Raw genomic sequence first — 18,850 nt, forward strand, 5'->3', positions numbered from 1 at the left:
ACTCAAGATGTGGCCGCTTTCTAAAGAAAATGAACTGTAATGCCGCGTACACACGGTCAGAATTTCCGACAAGAAAAGTTCGATGTAAGCTTTTGGTCGGAAATTTCTGACCGTGTGTAGGCCCCATCAGACTTTTTCTGTCGGAATTTCCGACAGTAAAAATTTGAGAGCTGGTTCTCAAATTTTCTGACGAGAAAAGTTCTTGTCGGAAATTCCGATTGTCTGTATGTAATTCCGGTGGTGATCTGGGATTTTTAGCGGGACTTAACGGGATTTTGCGATGGACAAATCTGACCCTAAGTGACACTTTTTGGGGACCAGTGACACCAATACAGTAATCCGTGCTAAAAAAACAATGCACTGATCCCTGTATAAACTGGCAGGGAAGGGATTAACACTAGGGGGTGATCAAGGGGTTAAATGTGTTCCCTGGGAGGTGTTTCTAACTGTGTGGTGGGAGTGGATTCACTGGAGGAAAAGAGAGATCGTGATTCAGCTTAGCTGAAACACGATCTCTCACTTTTCCTCCCTGACAGATCAGCGGTGTGCTTTGTTTACATCAGCACACTGCTGCTTCGTCTCTCCCCAGTGAATGATCGTTGTTTCGCGGTGGCCATCACGGCCGCAAGACTCGCTGAAACCGCGTGCATGAAATCACATACAGGTATGTGATTTTGCGCACCGAGGTCGCCCCACCGCAGTAAATGTACATGGGGTGGTCCGGAAGGGGTTAAAGGAGACTAACAGTGCCTTGAAAAAGTATTCACAACCAAAACTATGTCTCCCACGCACCCCTTGGGACACAGCCCATCACAGATGGTGGTAAAGGGCCAATCACAGCGGCCCATTACCACGCGATCAGCTGTGTCAAAGCTGATCACAGTATAAATACTCTTGCTGGCAGTACTTTCCTTAAACGCTGTCACAGCAGGAGGAGAAGAGAGCCAGTAACTGGCAATCCTGACAGGGGACTTGTACACAGATAATCAGGACACTGATCATCAGTGCAGCCCATACGTGCCGCTTATCAGTGTCCATTAGTGTTGCCTATCAGTGCCCATCAGTGCCGCATATCAGGGCCACCTATCAGTGCCCAGAGGTGCCGCCTATAAGTGCTGCATATCAGTGTAGCCTCAGCAGTGCCGATCAGTGCAACTTATTAGTGCAGCCTCATCAGCACACATCAGTGAAGGAGAGAAAATACTTATTTGCAAAATTTTATAAGAAACGAAAAAAAGTTTTGTTTTTGTCTTTTTAATTTTCTATATTTTTTTCATTTGTTTTGCAAAAAATAAAAAAAACAGTGGTGATTAAATACCCCCAAAAGAAAGCGCTATCTGTCTCAAAAAATTATAAAAATGTCATATGAGTACAGTGCAGCATGACTGCGCAATTGTCATTCAAATTGCAACAGCGACTAAAGCTGAAACCTAGCCTGGGCAGGAAGGGGGTATAGATGCCCAGTAAGCAAGTGGTTAAATAAAAGCTTTGATCGCAGAGCTGGATCATCCATAAGGCAACCTAGACAGTGGGCCGGATTCAGATACCTGAGCGTATCTGTCCGGCCCGAGTAACATATCTCCGATACGTTACGCCGATCTAACTTTGGGCGGCGAGTTCTTTATTCAGAAAGAACTTGCGCCCTTAGTTACGGCGGCGTAATGTATGTGTTGCGGCATAAATGGGGATGTAGGGGGCGTGTTTTATTTAAATTTGTGTTGACCCCACGTTTTTTACGTTTTGTTTGAACGGCGCATGCGCTGTCCGTAAAATATCCCAGTGTGCATTGCTCTAAATGACGTCGCAAGGACGTCATTGGTTTCGACGTGAACGTAAATTACGTCCAGCCGTATTCGCGAACGACTTACGCAAACGGCGTAAAATTTCAAAACTCGGCGCGGGAATGACGGGCATACTTAACATTAGCTACTCCTCATATAGCAGGGGTAACTACAGGCATACCCCACTTTTAAGTACACAATGGGACCAGAGCATGTATGTAAAACGAAAATGTACTTAAAGTGAAACAATACCTTTTTTCACTTCTAGGGTGTAGTGGGGGGTCAGGGGCTGTAGTGGGGGTGTCCGAAGCTGTAGTTGAGATCTCAGGGGCTGTAGTGGGGGTGTCAGGGGCACACCGGAACAGGGCGGGCTATGCTCTCGGAGCTTCAGCTCCTTCTACTGCAGCTGCAAAATGTCTGTACAGTACTTGTCAGGCACTTACGGGTATGTCCTTACTCGCGAGTGTATGTAAAGTGAGTGTACTTAAAGCGGGGTATGCCTGTATATGCCGGAAAAAGCCGAACGCAAACGACGTAAAAAAAAGCGCCGGGCGGTCGTTCATTTCTGAATCGGCGTAAATCCTAATTTGCATATACCTCGCGTAAAAATACGGAAGCGCCACCTAGCAGCCAGCCTGAAATTGCAGCCTAAGATCTGACGGTGTAAGTCACTTACACCAGTCGGATCTTAGGGATATCTATGCATAACTGATTCTCTGAATCAGGCGCATAGATACGACCGGCCGAACTCAGGGGGCCAACTCAATATTGAACCCTACAGACTAAGACTGGGATGCCATTAAAGTTCATGTGCGTGTAAAGGCAGGTGTCCCAATACTTTTGACAATATAGGCCCGGATTCACAAAGCACTTACGCCGACGTATCTCCAGATACACCGCGTAAGTGTAAATATGCACCGTCGTATCTATGCGCCGTGCCCATAAACTGAGATACGCCTGAAAATAGGCTTCATCCGACCGACGTAACTTTCCTACGCCGTCGTATCGTGGGTGCATATTTACACTAGGCGCATTTGTCGCTCCCATTGATTTTCTATGCACATATGCAAATGAGGGAGATACGCCGGTTCACGAACGTACTTGCGCCCGGCGCATAATATACGTGGTTTGCGTAAGTCGTACGTCCGGCGCAAAGTTATTCAACATATAGGAGGCGCAACCCATGCAAAGGTATGGACCAGGGAACACAAGCCGTCGTTTTGACATCTTTTGTCGTTTACGTTGTACGTGAATATGACTAGGCGTAGGTTACGTTCACGTCGTAGGCAGTGATCCGTCGTATCTTAGGGAGTAGTTCCGACGTGATTCTGAGCATGCGCACAGGAATGCGCCCACGGGACGGCGCATGCGCCGTTCATTTTAAGCACTTCTATGACGCTTGGCTCATCATTTGCTTGGGGTCACGCCTCATTAGCATGGCTCACGCCCACTCCACCTACGCTGGCTTACGCCGAGGAAACCCAGCGTATCTTTAACAGCGAGTGGGAGCAAGTGCTTTGTGAATCTAGTGCTTGCCTCTGTGCACTGCGCCGGCGTATCGTAAAAGAGATACGCTACGGCGGCATAAATATGCGCCGATGTATGTGAATCCGGGCCATAGTGTATATAGAATATGTGCTCATTGGAAACACACCATAGTCTACTGGGAAAACTTGCTGGCAGCTATTTTATTTTTTCTGCTCTTTTTTTTTACAATAAATAATAGAAAAACTCTTTTGACCTTTTCTTAATTCTGCTTTAATGTAGCATAGCATCGTTTCAATGACCATTTGGCCAAATGATTGTATCTGATCTTATGAATTTCTACTTAGTGTTTTGAATTAACTTTTAAGAGTTTTTTGGAAAATGAGAAATAAAGTAATAGACTTTCCCTTTGTCAAAGATGTTTAAAATATTGGTCATCCTTAAAAAAAAAACCTGTAACTGAATTACAAAAAAAAAATGAAGGTAAAAGCACAGAACAGTATTTTATATTCTTTTTATTTATTCTTTTTTTTTTTTTTTTTCCATAAATGATTTAGATTGCCTGCAATGTGCCTCTGAACTTGCTAGAAAAACTGACTAATCAATCCCTTGACATAGCCCCCTCTCTCTTCTCGCATCATAGCCCTCTCCTCTTCTGGGAGTGTCCAATTTTTGTCTGTGCTGGCCCAGCTCCTCTTTCCCACCCTTCACCTTTCTACTTGGGATGATATTAGGTTTCTGGTTAAACCCAGGCCAGATCTACCATCGTTTTCCAGCTGCTCATCCACCTGAACTCCCAGCACCGCTGCAATGTAATCAATATTTGATCAAATATACAGTAAAACCTTGGATTGCAAGCATAATTCGTTCTGGAAACATGCTCGTAATCCAAAGCACTTGTATATCAAAGCAAATTTCTCCATAAGAAATAACGGAAACTCAGGTGATTCGTTCCATAACCAGTGATTCATAAGTCCTTTAGTTTAAAATCCATAGGAAAAGATCATAGCAATGTGATGGGTTGTGTAACCATAAAATGTCCATCCACAAATAGAAGCCTCCCCAAGGGGATTAGAAGCAAAATCCAGCAGGAGCTACAGAGTATAAAAGAGAAGAGAGGCGCCTCCAAGTGTAACAATATGTTGCTAAATGTTGTACCTTCATTAAATGTAACCATATTGCTACACTTAGAGGCACCTCCCTTCTCTTTTATACGCAGTTGTGACATGACACTACTTGTATCTCAAGACATCGCTTGTATATCAAGTCAAAATGTATTAAAACGTTTAGCTTGTCTCGCAAAACGCTCGCAAACCAAGTTACTCTCAAACCAAGGTTTTACTGTATATTTGTCATTTAGCTTCAAGGATGCGATGTGTACACATTAGTGGACGGTGGCTCAGTGGTGATTGATGATGAATTTACATCACTGGATGCTGTGAGTTATATTTACTACATCTAGGGACATTTGTGGCTTTTTTTTTTTTTATTGTACTGAAATTAAGGGAAATTGTAAAGAAATGTAAATCGATCATCAATAAAAGTATCCAGATGTGTAAATCATCATCGATCACGGTGACCTAATACCCTAGAATGTTTATCCACCACAATTCTATCATTCAATGATAGAGCCCCAGCGCTGTGCTAATTTAGACACAGCAGTGTCGGATCCTGGGTGACATCATGGACCAAATGTGGTCAAGACCATATACTGCATGTTCAGTGTTAAATCCAATATAACAAGCAATTGTGCTGCAAGTCTGAAAATTATTTGCTAAGCTATTGCTGGACTTGCCAGGCTAAACAAGTTTGTTGCTCAATCGACACAGGAGGAAATCCACATATATAAGCCAGGAGGTTTGTATAACAGCTGTCCCCCCCCCCCGCCGCTTCCTGACGACGTCATACGACGAAACGTACGTCGAGGCTAGTCCCGGTCACGTGTTTACCTTCGGCCATTTCCGGTATCCAGGCAGTGGAATGCACGCCAACACAGCACGAGCATGACGGCTGTTCTACAAACCTCCTGGCTTATATAGGCACCTCTTATAGTAAAAGGCCATTTGGCGTGTTTGTTTTTAGATATATTTTTTTACATTAAATGATATCGTGCTATGGCTGTGTCTTCTTTGTTTTCTCTCTGATTAACACGAGGCGGAGTGTCGCCCAGACATACCTTACTGATTCGTTCAGTGTCCTAACAAGCCAAGCTTTACCTGACCTGCCTTTTTAGCTAAAGGGGTCATGGTCAGTTGGTAAGTGGGCTACTTACCTTACCCACCGGGTGTGTGTCTTCTTTCTAAAAATCGTTCCCTTGGTGACGGTCTAAAGATTCTAACCACTTCATACCCTCTATGGACTTTCATTGCGCTATATTCATCCAGATTGTTGTTCTTAATTATGCACTTTTGTTCACTTTAGAGTTCCATATGCACTTTATTATTGCTGACTTTAAATTGTTTAGCACGTTGTTCACTTTTGTTTATGCTATCTAAGCCATAGTGTGCAATATTTGGTTTAGCGCCCTCTTATTTTCTATACAACCCACATGTCACAAAGTCACTTTATTGTACTTTGAGGGGAGCAGCTTATATATAATAGGTATTATTATTGTTATAATTTAACCATAGCGCGGCGTTCTTTCTTTTTCTCACTGATAAAAGTCATCAGATTGCTATATACTGCTAATGAGAAAATTAATTTAGCAGTTTATATATACTAAAGTAATTACATTTCCGTGTTCTGTGTACTGTGGAAGTCCAGATATAGTGAATGCAGGGTCCTGGCTGGTTTAGAAACACTTTAACATTGATAAACTTAAAAAAATGGAAACTATTAAATTATTATTTTTTCTTTTACCTGACACTTAAAAAAAAATAGATTTGACCCTAAGTACAAAGTTATCACACCCCTACTTCTTTGTATTGCTCAGCATTTTATTTTTATTGCTATCAATTTTTTATTACCAAAATGTGAGTATAGCCTCAGTTAAAATTAAGTAATAATTAGAAAAATGAGTACCATCATCCATGAGAATTGTAAAGAATTAGCCTAGGCAAGCATAGGGTGGCGGCTGCTAGTACCGCCTATACCCATAAATGGTCACCTAGAAAGGACATAGTGATTGGACTTTCTCTAAGCCATGATTAAGCACTGACCGCAGTGTGAAACGCGTAGGCTGCCATCTCCACTGTTTTGCTGTATTTTGTAGTTCATTTGCCATTTTTTAAAATAAAGACAACCCAAGGGTTTTTTGGAAGTGCGGCTGTCCATTTTTTTTGCCTTTTCAATTGGACTTTCTCGGTACTGATGACAAAACGCAAAAGGAAAAATTGAAATAAAATGATTTATTATACATAAAAACTATACAAAAACTAAAAAGAACACTTGAGCCATACCCCACATTTAGAACAGTAGTTGTTGATGACAGACATCCCGTCAATTATCTGTGAGGCCCCGTACGCACGACCGAGTTTCTCGGCAGAATTCAGCCAGAAACTCGGTCGGAGCTGGATTCTGCCGAGAAACTCGGTCGTGTGTACACTTTTCAGCGAGGAAGCCGACGGGCCGAAAAGAGAACATGTTCTCTTTTTCCTCGTTGTTCAATGAGGAAAGTCGGCCCGCCTCGGAGGCTTCCACACTGAACTCGCCGAGGAACTCGATGTGTTTGGCACGTCGAGTTCCTCGGACGTGTGTACGGGGCCTTACAGTGGAGGAAGACCGGGGACCTCAACAGGTTTCGCGGGAAGACCGCTTCTTCAGGAGGAATCTCTAAGTAAAATACAATACAATGAACGCGTTCTGCTTTAAAAAAAATAAGTTAACATTAATAAGCTTTAAAAAATGAAAAAACATTAAATTATAATTGTTATCTTTTACCTAATACTTAAAAAAAGATACTGTCCTTAAGTACAAAATAATCACACCCCTACTTCTTTGCATTGTTCAGTATTTTATTTTTATTAATATTTATTTATGATTGGAGTTTTGCTTTAAATAAATAAGTTAACATGAATAAGCTTTAAAAAAATAAAATAAAAAATGAAACCGTTATACTCTAATTTTTTCCTTTTACCTGACACTTAAAAAAAATATATACTGTCCCCAAGTACAAAATCCCCAGTGCCCTACTTCTTTGCATTGTTCAGCATTTTAAATGAATTTATTTTCTTTCAATTGCAAACTTCATATTCCAATGTAGGAAGTTGTGCTTGGAGCCTGAACAGCTCCGGACCGCACACTCGCCTCTTCCCCAGCTCAGCACTTTCCTGAAATACATCAAGCTGCCAGAAGTTTCAGACTTTATTAGTTTACCAAAAAAAAAAGGTGGAAGAATACCAATAAATAAATAGAAAAAGCTCATTTAGCAAATCTCACCGGCGTTACTTGCAAACGCGGCCGGCAGCGGGCCTCTTGTGCGCTCGAGATATGAAGTTACAGTGACTGATGCAATTTCCTTCATCTACCATTTAACATTGTACTCAGCAAACATTGCGGCCGATTAGTACATTTGTAATTTAAATGAAGACAATGCATCAGCTGCAAACAGGAAAATAATAAGGTTAACAAGATGATGAATTTGTCAGCAAGTTTTTTTTTTTGTGTCTGTGTTTTTCGTTTTCCGAAGGCATTCCCCAATAAACATTAACTCGCATTGTCCTAGAGATTCCAGAGGTGAAACGCACAATTTTTAATACCTCGGGCAGCCCTGCCGGCTGAATCTGCTTTCTGCAGTTGAGCTAATAAATGCTACTTAAGTCATGTTTCCTTCTCTCTTGGGGCCTGCTTGCTGATTTGCCCAGCAAAAGGAAGCATCCTGTTACTTCCTCTAAATAATTGATGGATCCCAGTCTGGGCAGCCCAAACAAAATTCTGAAAATAGTCTCACATGAGATGATCACTTTTTCCATGTTTTTTTTTTTTTTTTTGCGGTAGTGAATTTTAAATGTATGCAGTCTGAAAGTTGCCGCATATACAACTACAGTATATGCAATAATAGCGACTTGGACACAAAATAGGGATAGATGCTAGCAGTAATACCGCTTCTTACTGTTCCCATAATTTCTAGATGTGTCTTGCTTGCCGCTATGTCCCATTTATACCAACATGACTTCTTTTGTTCACCTTATGCCGCGTGCACACGATCGGTCCATCCGATGAGAGCGGTCTGATGGACCGTTTTCATCGGTTAATCGATGAAGCTGACTGATGGTCCGTCGCGCCTACACACCATCGGTTAAAAAAACGATCGTGTCAGAACGCGGTGACGTAAAACACGACGTGCTGAAAAAAACGAAGTTCAGTGCTTCCAAGCATGCGTCGACTTGATTCTGAGCATGCGTGGATTTTTAACCGATGGTTGTGCCTACTAACGATCGTTTTTTTTCTATCGGTTAGGTTAAATTTAAAATAAGATTGCTTTTTTTTAACCTATGGATAAATAACCGATGAGGCCCACACACGATCGGTTTGGTCAGTTTTCAAAACGGTCCATCAGACCGTTCTCATCGATTTGACCGATCGTGTGTACGCAGCATTAGAGTTCTATGCACTTTATTATTGCTGACTTTAAATTGTTTAGCACGTTGTTCACTTTTGTTTATGCTACCTAAGCCGGAATGCAAAAAGCAGGAATGCATTGACGGATTATTATTTTTTTTTTTAATTCAGGATTTTTGGATTTCTTTAATCCAGTGGATATGTGTTTTCTTCCTCTAGTTTAGTTTTGGCTTCATCTTGTGGTTAAGCTCCTGGAGGAGTTTTCTCACAGGCCAGCGGGAGCTCATTTACTGTATATACTCGACTATAAGCCAACCCGAATATAAGCCGAGGCACCTAATTTTTACCACAAATAACTGGGAAAACCTATTGACTCGTGTATAAGCCTAGGGTGGGAAATGCAGCAGCTACTGTAAGGGGAAGAGAGGGTCAACAATGCCCAACTGAGGGGAGCTGCGGTGGCTCAACGCGATTGGCACTGCGCTGACAAGCCATTCACCTCTGCAGCTAGGGGTTTCGGATCCCGGTCTCGGCTACATGTGAATTGAGTTTGGTGGTTTCAGCCCGGCTCCCGGTGGGTGTGCTATGCAAGGTAAGCCTGCGCTTAGTACGCCCACCCCCCTCCCACAAAAAAACACCACACTTACACGCACTCGAAATTGAGTTAACATGCACGCACTTTGACCACGCGGTCTCTAAAAAGAGAGGCGAAGGACTAACGGGGCTGGTTGAGCGGGCTAGATCCTCTCACTCCATTGTAGGGAGTCCCTCTGCCCTGCTTCAAAGCAGAGCAGGTAGGGCGGGCTGTGTGGGAGGACCCCCTCACACACCCGCCATTGCCACGCGGGGCATGGAGAAAGGTGGCAGATTGCCTCTGGGGGAGGCCTGCCTACTCCCAACTCCTGCAGTCCGGCTCCTCTCTCGAGTACACACACAAAAAATACACTTAAAAAAAAAAAAAACAATGCCCAACTGCAGCCTCACTGTGCCCATCTGCAGCCTCACTGTGCCCATCTGCAGCCTCACTGCCCATTTACAGCCTCACTTTGCCCATTTGGATTTTATGGGGTGGTCTCCAAATTGTGACAGGGTACATGCTATTGTACCAGTGACTGAATAACCTTGTAAATATGATATGGTGGGGAAAATAATTATTTGATCCCCTGCAGATTTTGTAAGTTTGCCCAATTACAAAGAAATGAAGGGTCTATAATTTTTTATCATAGGTGTATTTTAAATGATAGAGACAGAGGCCCAGATTCACGTAGAATCGCGTAATTCAAAGGGGCGTGTGCCATTAAAATTAGGCGCGCTCCCGCGCCGGACCTACTGTGCATGCTCCGTTTTGAAATTCCCGCCGTGCTTTGCGCGAAGTGACGTCATTTTCTCGAACGGTGACGTTCGTAGCGTACTTTCGTATTCCCGGACGTCTTACGCAAGGACAAAAAATGTTCAAATTTCGACGCGGGAACGACGGCCATACTTTATACAGCACATACGTGGGCTGTGTAAAGTTAGGGCAGCAAAAACGATGACTAACTTTGCGACGGGAAACTAGACTAGCAGCGATGTAGCGAACGCGAAAAACCATTGTGGATCGCCGTAACTACTAATTTGCATACCCGACGCTGGTTTACGACGCAAACTCCCCCCAGCGGCGGCCGAGGTATTGCATCCTAAGATCCGACAGTGTAATTCAATTACACCTGTCGGATCTTAGGGCTAACTATGCGTAACTGATTCTATGAATCAGTCGCATAGTTAGAAAGACCCTAAAACAGAGATACAACGGCATATAAGGAGATACGCCGTCGTATCTCTTTTGTGAATCTGGGCCCCGATATCAACCAAAAATACAGAAAAGAACACAAAAAACAAATGCTATAAATTAGGTTGCAGTTCAGTGAGTAAAATAAGTATTTGATCCCCAAGCAAAGCAGAGGTAAGATGTTTCTTGTAGCTGGTTACCAGGTTTTCACACATCTCAGTAGGGATTTTGGTCCCCTCTTCTTTACAGATTTTCTTTAAATCCTTTCGGGGCAGAGGTAGCAATAAGCAGGTGTTCTAATCCCTCTCCACCATACAAAACAAAAAAGTTTTACCTTTCGTTATACTTTAATCTCAAAGGGATATGCTTGATTGTGAGATGTTCTCCCTGTGTCTTCTAAATGGGAGACTGTTGATTTATCACCTGCTCCCATTCAGGTCTAAAATTTTTTAGCTATGTGGTTAGGAGCATCCAGTAATCCAGTGCTGGGAAATTTGATTATACTATTGAACAGGAACATCAGGTACAGCCAACGTGTTTCAGGGGATGAGCCTTCCACTTCTTCAAGGCATAAAGCTGAATTCCAGGAATTTGGAAAAAGTGAAGGCACATTTTGAGTAAAGTCCAAGGAGGTGCATGGCATCTCCTGAACTTATCTCTATTATTTATATCTGACAGGTTTATAATACTCCCAGAAAACATTTATCGCTGTAGTTCTAGGAACCCAATGCTGATCCTTCAGGTCCCAGCATCCTCAATAGTAAAGTTGTTGCAGCTGCTATGCCTACCACTTCCCTCCTCCTGCCCAATCACAGAAGCCTTTGTATTATGTGAACTCATCCTCTGAATGGGCAGCAGAGGAAAAGGGAAAGCATAGCTTCTCTGTTTCTGTACTGTATCCTCCAGCAGAGCCATAAACATGTCACATAAATAATAGAGATAAGTTCAGGTGATGTTGTGTACCTCCTTTGACTTAACTCATAGGGTGCCTTTACTTTTTACAAAGTGGCTGACTTCCTGGGATTCAGCTTTAAATATCGATCTAGGAATTGATCAAGGCAGGAGTTTACTGTATAGCCCAGATGAGTGAGAGCTGGAGCTCAGAGTTGGAAATACCACTGCTAAATGTTTCAACTCTTATGCCGCGTACACACGATCAGTCCATCCGATGAGAACGGACCGAAGGACTGTTTTCAGTCGGTTAACCGATGAAACTGACTGATGGTCTGTCGCGCCTACACACCATTGGTTAAAAAACCGATCGTGAAGTAAAACACAACGACATGCTGAAAAAAACGAAGTTCAATGCTTCCAAGCATGCGTCGACTTGATTCTGAGCATGCATGGATTTTTAACCGATGGTTGTGCCTACTAACGATCGTTTTCTTCCCATCGGTTAGGAATCCATCAGTTAAAATGAAAGCAAGTTGGCTTTTTTTTAACCGATGGTTAAATAACCTATGGGGCCCACACACGATCGGTTTGGACCGATGAAAACGGTCCATCAGACTGTTGTCCTCTGGTTAACCTATCGTGTGTACGAGGCCTTAGTTTGTACATATGTTAAATGGCAAGTGGCCAGACCACAAAATAATTACCGGTAATTCATGTATTTTTTTGTGAATAGACTTTAATGCAATATTATTATTTATTTGTTTGCGATATTTGCTGCAGGTAATTACAGAATTTGCGGCATTTGCTGCAAATATGGGCCCAGATTCAAGAAGCACTTGCGCCCGCGCAACCATAGTTGCGCGGCGCAAGTGCTTACTTGCTCCGGTGTAACGAGTGCTCCTGATTCAGGAACCTCGTTACACCGAATGCAGCCTAGGATGTGACAAACATAAGCCTCCTTATGCCTTCACATCCCAGGCTGCATTCTTGCGTTGGCCGCTAGGGGGCGCGGCCTTTGTGATCGGCGTGTAGTATGCAAATTGCATACTACCACCGATTCACAAAAGTTGCGCGGGCCCTGCGTACGCAAGGTACGGAGTTTCCGTACGGCGCCTTTAGCATAAGGTTGCTCCTGCTAATAGCAGGCGCAGCCAATGCTAAAGTATAGCTGCGCCTCTCGCTCGCGACGTTCAAATTTCACGTCGTTTACGTAAGTGAACCGTGAATGGCGCTGGACGCCATTCACGTTCACTTACAAGCAAATGACGTCCTTGCGACGTCATTTGCCGCAATGCACGTCGGGAAAGTTTCCCGACGGAGCATGCGCTGTTCGCTCGGCGCGGGAGCGCGCCTAATTTAAATGATTCCCGCCCCCGGCGGGATCATTTACATTAGGCAGCCTTGCGCCCGGCTGTTTAGCATATTGCCCGCGCAATTTACGGAGCAACTGCTCCGTGAATCGCGGGCAAAGCGCAATATTTGCGTGGGCGCAGAGAAAAAAATTTGCTCTTTGCCCACGCAAATATTACGCGATTCTACTTGAATCTGGGCCAGGGTATTTAAAGTGTTATTAAGCCCATCACCCTGCATTCACTATATCTGGTCTCCCACAGTACACAGAACATGGAAATGCAATTATTGTAGTAAATATAAACTGTAGTATATAGCAGTCTTGTGACTTTTATCAGTGTCTGGTTACATTTTGTAAGAAGAGTTTTCACTCTCCTCTGACTGTCCTATGAGGCTTCAGGACCCCTGACTCTCTGTATGGACAGTGCTGATTGGCCCTGCGATGATCACATGCACTCTCCCAAGAAAAGAAAAACCTCTTCAGTAATACACACCAAACTGAGTATGTGCAGAGTGAGTCCAAAGGCTCTGTCTTATCAGGAGATGAATTGACACTTTATATATCAAATGTAATATTTTATATAAAACACAAAGCAATGGTGAAATGACCCCACAGTGCTTAAACAAACTAATGGCCAGATCCTCATAGCGAGTACGCCGGCGTATCTACTGATATGGCAGCGTACTTTCAAATTATCCGCGTCGTATCTTTAGTTTGAATCCTCAAACCAAGATACGACGGCATCTGGGTTCGATCCGACAGGCGTACGGCTTCGTACGCCTTTGGATCGTAGATGCAATACTTCGGCGTCCGCTGGGTGGAGTTCGCGTCCTTTTCCGCGTCGGGTATGCAAATTAGCTTTTTCCGACGATCCACGAACGTACGCGCGGCCGTCGCATCCTCTTAAGTCGTCTCTAGTCGGCTTTTTCCGGCGTATAATTAAAGCTGCTATTTTGCGGCGTATAGATAGACTTGCCATGTTAAAGCGGGGGTTCACCCTAGAATAAAATTTTTTTTTTTTTTTTATTCTATCATAAAATTCGGCATCGTAGCGCGAGCTACAGTATGCCGGTCTTACATTTTTTATCCCCGTACTCACTGTTTAATCCTACCTAGACGATTCCGTCTGCCCACGGGGAATGGGCGTTCCAATCCAGACGGAAAGTGATTGACGGCCGGCTCTGGCGCGTCACGCTTCTCCGGAAATAGCCGAAATAGGCTTGGCTCTTCACGGCGCCTGCGCATAGCCTGTGCGCAGGCGCCGTGAAGAGCCGAGACCTACTCCGGCTGTCTTCGGGAGCGTGACGTGCCAGAGTCGGCCGTCAATCACCCTCCCTCTTGCTAGGAACGCCCATTCCCCGCGGCAGACGGAATCGTCTATGTACGATTAAACAGTGAGTACGGGGTTAAAAAATGTAAGACCGGCATACTGTAGCTCGCGCTACGATGCCGAATTTTATGCTGAAATGTTGTTCAGCAGGGTGAACCACCGCTTTAAGTATGGCCGTCTTTCCCGCGTCGAAATTTGAATTTTTTTTTTTTGCGTAAGTCGTCCGTGAATAGGGATGGACGTAAGTCACGTCTAAGTTCAAAAAATGACGTCGTTGCGACGTCATTTCGCGCAAAGCACGGCGGGAAATTTCTAAATGGAGCATGCGCAGTTCAATCAACGCGGGGACGCGCTTCATTTAAATGAATCACGCCCCCTAATCGCCGATTTGAATTCCACCGCCAGAAATACACTATGCCGCCGTAACTTTCGGCGCGCAATCTTTCAGGATTTGAACCAAAGCCGAAAAAGTTACGGCGGCGTAGCGTATCTCTGATACGCTGCGCGGATCCATTTCTATGTGGATCTGGCCCAATGTGTCATTCAGTTAGGATTTACATCTACTTTATTCTGACCCGACACTCCTGTGTATCATGCACAGCGCCAGGAAAGAGTTACTCTTCCCAAGCTAAGAGGAGAGATACTTTTTTCCCTTCCTTTTATAGTTTTGAAATTCAAATTGAATGCAATTTTCAGCTCATTTGAGCCAGAATATACAGTTGCCGAGCTTCAGTGGCTCTCAAATTCAAACTCACAGGAGAAAACAGATATCATCTGTCGCGCAGACTAAGGAGGAGGAGGAGAGTGAGCTGCTACTAGCAGGAGCTGTGGCTCTCCCGCAGACACTGCACACAGCCATTGCACACAGCCTGTCACTGATAAAACAATTACATAGTGAATGGCAACTTGGAACCGGCAGCATGAAGAGAAGACGGCAGACAGGAAGCTCAGCGCCGGACAGTTATGAATCCATCAGAGGACTACATTATTTTCTATACTTGAGATTAGTAAGAAATGATTTACTGTGGTGAGCAGGTGACACTCAATGGATTGAGTTATTTTATGTAATGAACATCCAAGTTCTTTCATAGTGAGCCATTAAACATAAATGCTTGGAATTATTTTATTAAATGTCTGTAAGTAGAGCTGCGCTGCCTGTGTTGCCCATAACTACCAATTAAATCCTCACTTTTGGTTTCTAAGCTGCCATGGAAGAATTAAGGAGAGAAATTGGTTACCATGGTTTAACCACTTGCCTACTGGGCACTTTTCCCCCCTTCCTGCCCAGGCCAATTTTCAGCGTTTATAATTTTTTTCACAGAAATGGAGCTTTCTTTTGTTGGTATTTATTCACCACTGGGTTTTTTTTTTGTTTATTCGTTAAATAAACGAATAAAGACTGAACATTTAAAAAAAAAAAACGTTCTCATAGTTTTGTTATAAATTTTTAGAAACAAGTAATTTTTTTCCTTCACTGATTTGCGCTGATGAATCTGCACTGATGGGCACTGATAGCCTACACTGGTGGGCACTGATGGGGAGGCACTCGTGGGCACTGATGAGGCTGCACTGATAGGCGGCACTGGGCGACACTGATAGGTGGCACTAATGGGCACTAATAGGTGGCAATGATGGGAACTCTTAGGCCTCGTACACACGCACGGACTGTCCGCTGAAACTGGTCCGCGGACCAGTTTCAGCAGACATGTTCGGTCGTCTGTACAGCCGAGCGGAAAGGATTCCAGCGTACATTTGCCCGCCGGGCCTTTTTCGAGCGGGCAAGTATTTCTAAACATGTTTAGAAACATGCCCGCTGGAATCCTGTCCGTCGGACATGTTCGGTCGTCTGTACAGACTCACCGTACATGTACGAGCGGCCGCCATCCCTCGCATGCGTCGAATGACTTAGACGCATGCGTGGAAGCATTGAACTGCCAGGGCCGCGCACATCGCCGCGTCATCGTCGTGGCGACTGCGCGGCCTCGTCGTCGCGTATCGAGTACGCGCGGATTTCTGTATGATGGTGTGTACAGCCATCATACAGAAATCTCCGGGCAGACATGTACGCTGAAAACGGTCCGGCGGACCGTTTTCATCGTACACGTTTGCCCGTCTGTACGAGGCCGTAGGCGGCACTGATAGGTGACACTGATGAGAAAGCACTGATTGGCAGCACTGATGGGCTCTGATTGGTAGCACTGGTGGGCATAGATTTGCAGTACTGGTGGGCACTGTTTGGACTGCACTGATAATCGGTGCCCTGATTATCAGTGTCATTGTCTCTTTTAGAGAAGCTGGTTATCGGTTCTCTTCTCCAATCCTCATGCTGTCAGCATGAGGAAAGGAGTGTTGATAACCATCTTCTATTTACATCCATGATCAGCTGTGTCCAATTGGACACAGCTGATCATGTGATAAAAAGCCGCTGATTGGCTCAATCTGTGATCAGCACAGCACAGAGCACGCCGCCTGCAACCTGCAGCGAGTGCGCAGCAAGCATGCTCGCTTTCAACCCCAGCTTGTGTATCAAAAAGACACACACAGCGGGGCTCAGCCCCGCCCCCCACTCCCTCCTCACTGGCTGTGATTGACAGCAGCGGGAGCCAAGGGCTCCCATTGCTGTATTAGAGCCAATGAGGATGCAGAGAGCTGGGCCAGCAGCTACTCCTGTGCACAATGCTGGATCATTATGGGACTATGTATTAAGGAGGGCTGGATACTAAAGGTTTCATACCTTCATGCATAGAATGCATGAAGGTAAAAAACCTTCAGCCCTTACATCTACTTTAAGATGAGAGCGTAAATCTTGGTTACACATGACAAAAGAACCCTACAAGATCTAAAAGAGACATTTAGACTGACTGGAGTATATATTGTTAATTATTTTTATTTTTTTGAATTTTAGATCATCTGCCTTGAATTGCAACTGCTCCAAGATCTTCCTTGCAAGTTTTGGTCTTTCAATTTCCTTGTCGTGCCTCATCTCTATTCGCTCTTCTCGTTTGGTAAGTGAAATTGTACCAATGTTACTTCATTTGGCCTTTAGCCATCAACAGTTCCTGGACAGGCCAATTGGTCTGTTTAGACAATAGTATGACATAGATGACAAAATATGTGTCCTTATTGGTTATTTTGCACATTACTCTTTACATCAGCTTCTTAGATATGCCTAATAATCACCATTACAAATAAAAGGACAGTTATGTTACTAGGTTTCACCTGCAGTGGTCTATAACTTCAAAAATTGTTGGGGCTTTTGTTCCATGATCCAAAATAATCTCTAATATATACCTAATATATACAATAGACATGCTATTCCTCTAGCTATCCTATCATGTTATACCTGTACAGGCTGTTCTAGGCTCTTTTCCCCATGTCAAAGCTCTATAGTAATCCTAAAATAGCAGCTGTGAAACTCAGTGTAACAATTGACTTTACCTTTAAAAGTATGATCTATAGTCTGTGGTCTGTGGTCTGTGTTCTGTCTAAATAGACACCATGGGGCAGATCCACAAAGATCTGCCCCGGCGCATTGTATCTGAGATACGCTACGCCGCCGTACCTTACCTGGCTTTGGTTCGAATCCATAAAGATTTTGCGCCGTAAGTTACGGCGGCGTAGTGTATCTCAAGCGGCGTAACGGCTTGGAATTAAAGTTGGGCGGGTAGGGGGCGTGTTTCATTTAAATGAAGCGCGTCCCCGGCGCCGAATGAACTGCGAATGCGCCGTCCCTAAATTTCCCGCCGTGCATTGCGTGAAATGATGTTGCAAGGACGTCATTGTTTTGACTTGGACGTAAATTACGTCCATCCCGCGATTCACGGACGACTTACGCAAACAAAAAAAAAATTCAAAATAAACACGGGAACGACGGCCATACTTAACATAGCAGGTTTAACTATACGCCACGAAATAGCAGCTTTAACTATACGCTGGAAAAAGCCGACTAGAGACGACGTAAAAGAATGCGACGGCCGCTCGTACGTTCGTGGATCGTCGGAAATAGCTAATTTGCATACTCGACGCGGAAAACGACGTGAACGCCACCCAGCGGACGCTGAAAAATTGCATCTTAGATCCGAAGGCGTACAAAGCTGTAACCCAGATGCCGTCGTATCTTGTTTTGAGGGTTCAAAACAAAGATACGACGCAGGAAATTTGAAAGTACGCCGGCGTATCAGTAGATACGCCGGCGTACTCGCTTTGTGGATCTGCCCCAATAACATCATCTCTCCTTTCGTGATTGGCTGGGATTTTTTTTCTAGAGGAAATCTAGAAGTCTTCCGTTCAGTACATTTGTTTAATGCTGTGCATCATCGTGAGTTCAGAGCAGTGAGGTTGAGGAGGCGCCCATAAAATTGTACCAGGCCCTCACCTTGGAAGCAACGCACAGCCTGATATTCATATCAGCATAAATTCTGAAGTATAGGAAGCCAACAAATCTTCAAAATTGTAGTACATTTAAAACATTGGGAGTCCTGAATGTCAGTGTATACTTATAGGCAGAGAAGAATCAGCCCTTGTGATCACTAATTCATGTCCATCTCCTCCTGGGCTTACTGGTAAGTGGGAAGAGCCAGAACAGTGATGGGGACCAAGGGACCTGGTTGCTAGTAGCACATCTGAGCACCCTGATATTCAAAACTCCTGGTTAATGCTACAAGAATGCCTGCAGCCCTCTAGATGTGCCCACTGTTCACTGTAAGTACCAGTGTCTTTGGTCTGTGCAGGTTTAGCACTCT

The 18,850-nt window shown here is 44.1% G+C and overlaps 1 long non-coding RNA gene across 1 annotated transcript in view; it reads left to right on the forward strand.

Moving 5' to 3' along the window:
• The window catches only part of LOC120937899, a 270,265-nt gene that overhangs the window by 114,810 nt on the left and 136,605 nt on the right, over nucleotides 1–18,850 (forward strand). Inside the window, exon 2 of the long non-coding RNA XR_005748767.1 lies at nucleotides 17,014–17,113. This is a non-coding gene — a long non-coding RNA (uncharacterized LOC120937899). The remainder of the gene's footprint in view (nucleotides 1–17,013; nucleotides 17,114–18,850) is intronic.

This window comes from Rana temporaria, chromosome 4 (genome assembly GCF_905171775.1).
Source record: "Rana temporaria chromosome 4, aRanTem1.1, whole genome shotgun sequence".
Classification (NCBI taxonomy): domain Eukaryota; kingdom Metazoa; phylum Chordata; class Amphibia; order Anura; family Ranidae; genus Rana; species Rana temporaria.